The 6,555-nt window shown below is 43.6% G+C and overlaps 1 protein-coding gene across 16 annotated transcripts in view; it reads right to left on the bottom strand.

Annotated features, from left to right (window-relative positions):
• DLGAP1 (DLG associated protein 1) overlaps positions 1-6,555 on the bottom strand; it is a 626,931-nt gene that overhangs the window by 45,604 nt on the left and 574,772 nt on the right. The gene's annotated exons all lie outside the window — the stretch shown is intronic.

Below are 6,555 nucleotides of genomic sequence, written 5' to 3' on the forward strand. Positions count from 1 at the left end.
GCTTTTATCAACATCAGTCTTTCTTCTCCTTCTCCTCCTCCTCCTCCTCCTCCTCCTCCTCCTCCTCCTCCTCCTTCTCCTTCTCCTCCCTTCTTCTTCTTCTTCTTCTTCTTCTTCTTCTTCTTCTTCTTCTCTCTCTCTCTCTCTCTCTCTCTCTCTCTCTCTCTCTTTCCTTTCTGTCTCTTTCTCTCTTTCTGGATAGAACTACATGAACTTTTGTTCTGATTTTTTTTGGTTGTTGTTTCTGAGCAGAACTACCTATTGAGAGGCAATACACTGCACCAAAGTCTCCTTTAATTGTATCATAAATGTACACACTAGTTTCTAAATCAGTCTCTGTGTCTGTTTGAGTCCACTCCCTGATGTGCTGTCCTTCAGGGCGACTTGATCACCTCAGGGCCTGCACTTGCGCAGTGAGGCGTCTGTGGACCTGGTGAGTTAGCTGAGGTCCTCCTGAGGCTCCACCTGAAGCAGGCTCCAGCCCTCTCTCCATCCATCTAATTCAGCGGTTCTCAACCTGTGGGTCGCGACCCCTTTGGCGGTCGAACGACCCTTTCACAGGAGTCGCCTAAGACCATCCTGCATATCAAATATTTACATTACGATTCATAACAGTAGCAACATAACAGTTATGAAGTAGCAACGAAAATAATTTTATGGTTGGGTCACAACATGAGGAACTATATTTAAAGGGCCAGAAGGTTGAGAACCACTGATCTAATTGTAACGCTGAGGGTCCTGAAGAAGCTTTACACACTGGCTTTCAGCTTTCCATTTGTGTAGCACGATATAGGAAAATGCAAATCAAAATGAGTTACTAAGTGTCCAAATGGGAACTCCTTGCCAGTGAACAATTTCTTTACCAGCTTTCTAAAGACTTTTGTTTAGTCCCTTTAAAACATAACTAGAACTATTGGGTTTCCATCACTTTCTCCCCAGCCCCACCGCCACCCCCACCTCATCCATGCCTTTTCCTCTCAGCTGGCGTCCCTGCTGTTATATCAAATCAGCAGGTCCTGACCACACAACCCACCTCCTTACCTCTGGCTCTAACTGGCACTGGGGCCATCATGCAGAGGAACACATTCACTTCAATTCTTAGGATGCTTCCCAAGGCCACTCAAAGGAAGCATCCAATAATGACCAATAAACAGAAAGACCCTATTATGTTGTCCTGATGCTCCACTGCCCTGTGATTCAGAGTGATTTCCTTAACCGTAAAAGACATAGGGACAGAGATGTTTGGCTACTTCCCAGGGATTGCCTGACAGTTGAAGGAAAACACATACACAGATGTCACATTACAATATCATATGTGCTCTTGAGGAAAGGGGGAGGGTAATGTGAATAATACGCATGTCACCTCTCCTGGGAAGGATGCTGGTAGAGGCTCAGCCCAGGGAAACCTTCCATTTAAGATTATTGCATAAAACAGACAGCTTTACATGGGAACAGAGCTCAACAATCAGCAGTCCTGAGAGGCAATGTGTCCAGTGGAGACGCACAGAGCCTGCAAGGTGCAGAGCCAGGAGCAGAACCAGTCTGGTCTCAGGTTCTCCCCTGGGCCACAGTGAAGCTTCTGGCCAAGTCACTCGAGCATGAGCGCTGTCAGTATTCCACCTCACCCGCTGTGGTTCCATGCACTGTCACTACCGGGGCACTACCCTGTGCTCCCTAGGCAGGTCTGAACAGGATAACCCTGCTTAGGGTCCTTCTAGGACCAGAGTGGGTGAGAGGAGGACTGACCATCACTAGGATAGAATCTGTCTATTTGAACCAAGTGAGATTAGATCCCTTTATTACTTTTCCTTAAACAAATCTTTACAATGTGAACTCATTATTTTCTTAAAAATGGATTCCCAGGACAGTTGGTCACTCATATTCCAAAGAAACTCATTGCCACATTCCAACATCAAATGTCTGATCTTTTGAATGATTGACTGCTTGTGGTTAACTACCCCAATTTTCTCTTTTAATGTAGACGGTCAAAACCGGACAAAGCAGACAAACACAGAATCGTTTCCTTTGCTGTGATGTACAGTAAAAAGTCTGCCCCGATGTGCTGAGTGTGATATGGAGGTGGAGGGGCACCTTATTTCCGGGGTAATGACTGGGCTTGGAGCCACTCGCTAGGGCCCATTGCAACTTGGTGGCATCTGAGGGCTGTTGTCGGCTCCTCTTCGATATCCATAGGGATAACTCTGGGTGCTGAAGGGAACCAAAATTTTGTCACCGGAAAACTGCTTTTAGGGACATTGATCTTAAGCTGTTTATTAAGAAACAAAAATCTCAGAAAGAACCTTTGCTCTCCCCTCCGCTCCCCCGCCTCCCTCTTCCCTGCCCAAGAGTTGCAGACTGAGAAACCTGCTTTGGGAAGGGAGCTTTGGCTTAATCACTGTAAGAATCTTCACCCTAGCAGGAAGACTCTACGCCTCTCAGCTGGATACCCATTGTTTCTGAGTTGCCCAGCAAGAATTTGCCTGCTCTGTATGTTCGCCTCCTCCTCAACTACCTGTAAATCACCCTTTCTCACTTCTGACATCTAGTCCCCTGTTGCCCCCTCCCCTTTCTCCTTGGTTCAGAAATGTCTTATATACCCAATGTTGCCTCATGGTCTTCATGCCTATGTGCATTCTCCATTCGCATGTATTAAAACTTTGATTTTCGACTGTTATTCTATCTCTGTTCATTTGATTGTTAGCCCAGCCAAAGGGTGGGAGAAAAAAGTATTCATATATTTTTTAGCCCCCACAGTACGTTGATCAATGGGACTTCCAGAGAGCAGCAGCAATGCCACAAGTCCACCATGGCTAGATTGGACAGGGAGAGTTCTGGGGACATGTCTTCCCTAACAGGCTGACCCAGCCCCAGTGCCTGATGGAAGTAATTTATATTTATATTTAAATTGTTTTTCTCCCACTTATAATAAGGGAGCTGAATAGAGGACAGGAATGCTCATCGGTTATGTTTTTATCCCAGAGGTTTTGTGATGAGGTTTTACTGTGGTGTGGAGCTTGTCACAATGCTACCCCAGGAATCACAGTCAGGCACCACCTGTAAGTCATCAAATAGGTATTAGGAGTTCAAATCTCCAAGACTGCCGTTTGAAGTAGAAGAAAGAAGATCCAACACACAGCTCACAATTCTCACAATTCCCTTCTTTCTTGTGACCCAAATGTTTTGCATTCAAGGTTGCTCTAGAAACTCATACGACTAAATCCCCCAATTTTCCCCAGCATTACTCTTTCCTAGCTTTTCAGACTAAGCCCTAAACCCTTCTTCTCTCCTAAGTTTTTGGTTTTTTTTCATTCTACTCTCATGATTCAATAACACGAATGACTTAGAATCCATTGAGATCTGAGAGCCAGGAAAAGTATGGTAGAGGAGGGTATTAAAAAACTGTGGTACATCTGCACAATGGAATACTTCGCTGCTATAAAAAAGAAGGAACTCTTACCGTTTGCAATAGCATGGATGGAACTGGACAGCATTATGCTAAGCAAAATAAGCCAGTCGGAGAAAGATAAATATCACATGGTCTCACTCATTTGTGGAATATAATGAACAACATAAACTGATGAACAAAAATATTTTAGAAAATAATAAAATCCTGATATTTGCAGATTTTTAATATTTCCTACAACTTTTGTGATATTATACTATGTTAGTACAGTTCTGGTAATATTATTATATTTAAAATATTAATGTTTATTGCATGTAATATTATATTTAAATTGTTTTTCTTGAAATATTAATGTTTATTGCATGTAAATGGCTAATTATCTTGTATCTACAATCTGGTAAATAGATTTATTTTGTATATTGTAAAAAAAAAAAAAAAAGAGCCCTAGCTCGTTTGGCTCAGTGGATAGAGCGTTGGCCTGCGGACTGAAGAGTCCCTGGTTTGATTCCTGTCAAGGGCACGTGCCCGGGTTGCAGGCTCTATCCCCAGTGGGGGGCATGCAGGAGGCAGCCAATCAATGATTCTCTATCATTAATGTTTCTGTCCCTCTCTTTTCCTCTCTGAAACCAATAAACATATTTTTTTTTTTTAAAAAGAGCACACATAAGTCAGGTGGCCATAAAGCAGATGTAGGATCAAACCCACTTTCTGCATCTTCTTATTAATGGGTTCTCACTGTCTAAGCTAATAGGTCAGATACTATAAAGCTATGTTGAAGAATTATTTAGCAGTTCTTGGTTACTAAATTTTAGAAAGTCTTTCGAACCTAAGAACAAGCCCATAAGAGTTGGTTGTGCACATCTCTTCCCAAATCTGTGTTCAGTGACATTTCATTAATAGCTTGAAACTGAACTTGGTCTGAGTGTTTACACCATGGAAATTGGCAGGTACTATAAATCGGTAGTTGTCCCCTGGAGAGCCTATTGTTAGGCATTTCCAGCACATCTCAGTGCATAGCGGTTCTATTTAAAATGTGGTCCACAAATAGGTATCGATTCACAAACTACTTGATGAGTGCATGGTGAGATACACCATGAAAATTGAAAGTAAGGTTTTAGAAACTTTTCTAACAGTTCTACAGAGTAGTTTGTCAGTTGATTCTAATGAAAACTGCTCTTGTTTTGTGTGCCTTTTTTAAAATTTCCTTTTCCTAGTAATTCATTTTCATTGCATTTTACCAAAGTATTGTTCTGCAACAGATTGGACATCAAACAAACAAACAAACAAACAATTGGTCTATCACTGGAGATAGTTTGAGAAGCATCTGGATAGTTAGAGAAGCATAGGAGACATTTCAAATCCAGTGGATAGGGCAGAGGTAGTGCACGTGAGATTAAGGACATGTTAGAGAAGTAACCGGAAACTACAGGGAACTTTAGAAAGCAAAATGACATAAAAAAAGCCAAGAAAAATGTGGAAGGATCTAAACTTGGGACGTAAAGAGTTTCCTGCACAATTACAGGAGGGACTTGTGGTTTTAACGTCAGGCAAGTTGCTTATTTATAATGTGTACGAAAAGGGGCCACATACTCAACCCGACAAACTCAGGAAAGGCCTGTGTGATGGCCTGACAATCTCAGAAACCTAAAGAAACCACATAAGATGGTCTGAAATTAAAACTTTCTAACTAAAAGCAGTTTAGTCATGTCCTAGGCTAGAATTTTCCCTGACAAAGGTCAATCTTCACTTTAAGCCTGTGTATTGTCTTTTTGCATTCTAGGATAACATACCTGATAAAATTGCCTTTGCAAAAACAAAGTAATTTCCCTTTTTCCAGACCTCTCAAAGCACAGGTACCACAGCAGAGTAGAGACCACAAATCCCCTCATTGTCATTGTTATCATGTTAGTTGTTGGCTGTTCACTATCCGGTCTGAGGACAGAACGGCTAACAGAGAGGTTCACTGCTGCTGCTTCCCGTCAACAGGCCCAAAGTGCTGGCCTTACAGTGAATTGTGGAGGGTGTGGCCTCCATGGTGGTTTATTACACAGGCCGGACTTCCCCACCTGATGCCAATCAGTGGCCTGGCCTGAGTCCTTCACAGGATAAAAGCACAAATCCAGGTGTAAATAAAGACGATGAGATGGAGAATTCCTCCATACCCCTCGGTGGGCCATTAGATCAACCTCAGCACCAGAGAGTGACCCGTACTCTAACACACACTGCGCTAAAAATCCAACAGACCTGGCCTAATGACAGAGGACGAGCTCACTGCCCCCAATGTTTGATGGTAAGACTGAGGCTCACAGCAGGTTAAGTTATGCAGCTACTAAGTGATACAATTAGCATACTCAGGACTCCAAATCGCATCTCTTTTCCTTCACCCAAACCACCTGTATTCACCCCCCTATGAAACTATCCATTTCAACACCTGGTCCAGTGAAGCCTGATGCCTCCCATCAAAAACTGCCAGGAAACTGCTCCTGGCACAATCCTTTGTGCCCTGCAGAAACCTGTCAAAGGTTTGGAGAGTGAATGAATTTGGAGTGGTCAACAAGGGTGTACCAGCTACAACTTTAAAAATACTGCAAAAAGGGGAGAAATTCCACACACACACACGGAAAAAAATCACTCCTGTGTTTCAAAATATTTACAGCATAACATGTACAGGCCACCCAAAGTGTGGTGGTCAGTGGTCGCTGCCCTGCCGGCGTCACGGTGAGAAGGTAGAGGGCTGAAGCGTGGGGGGCTGGTCTTCTGGGACAGGAGCAGGGCTTCCCCTCGCCTTCTCTCCTGGTTAGTTTTGGCTCAAGGGACGTAGCTATGAGAACGATTTCCACTCAAGTCATCCTCCGCGGAAACCACAAAGACCAGCTAACCTTTTCTCCATGGAAGCAGAAAAAAAGCACGCTTGTGTGAGCGCGTCGGGGGAGGACAGGGAATGTGGACAGAGAGGGAGGGGTGGTGTAATAACTCTTGTAGTCATAAGACTTGCCAGTTGGTAGTTACTAGTATTCCAGACACTTCCTAATGCCAGACAAATGCCCCAAGCCCGGGCATGTCTGGCTCAGAGATCTGTTCAGCTGATAGCAGCCGTTTCTTGTGGGGAGAACAGATCTTTCAGGGAGCAGTGCTCTGAGGCTAATCAAACA

Source organism: Myotis yumanensis, unplaced genomic scaffold (genome assembly GCF_028538775.1).
Source record: "Myotis yumanensis isolate MYYU_CA2020_CCGP unplaced genomic scaffold, mMyoYum1.0.hap1 SCAF_7, whole genome shotgun sequence".
In the NCBI taxonomy this organism is placed as follows: Eukaryota; Metazoa; Chordata; class Mammalia; order Chiroptera; family Vespertilionidae; genus Myotis; species Myotis yumanensis.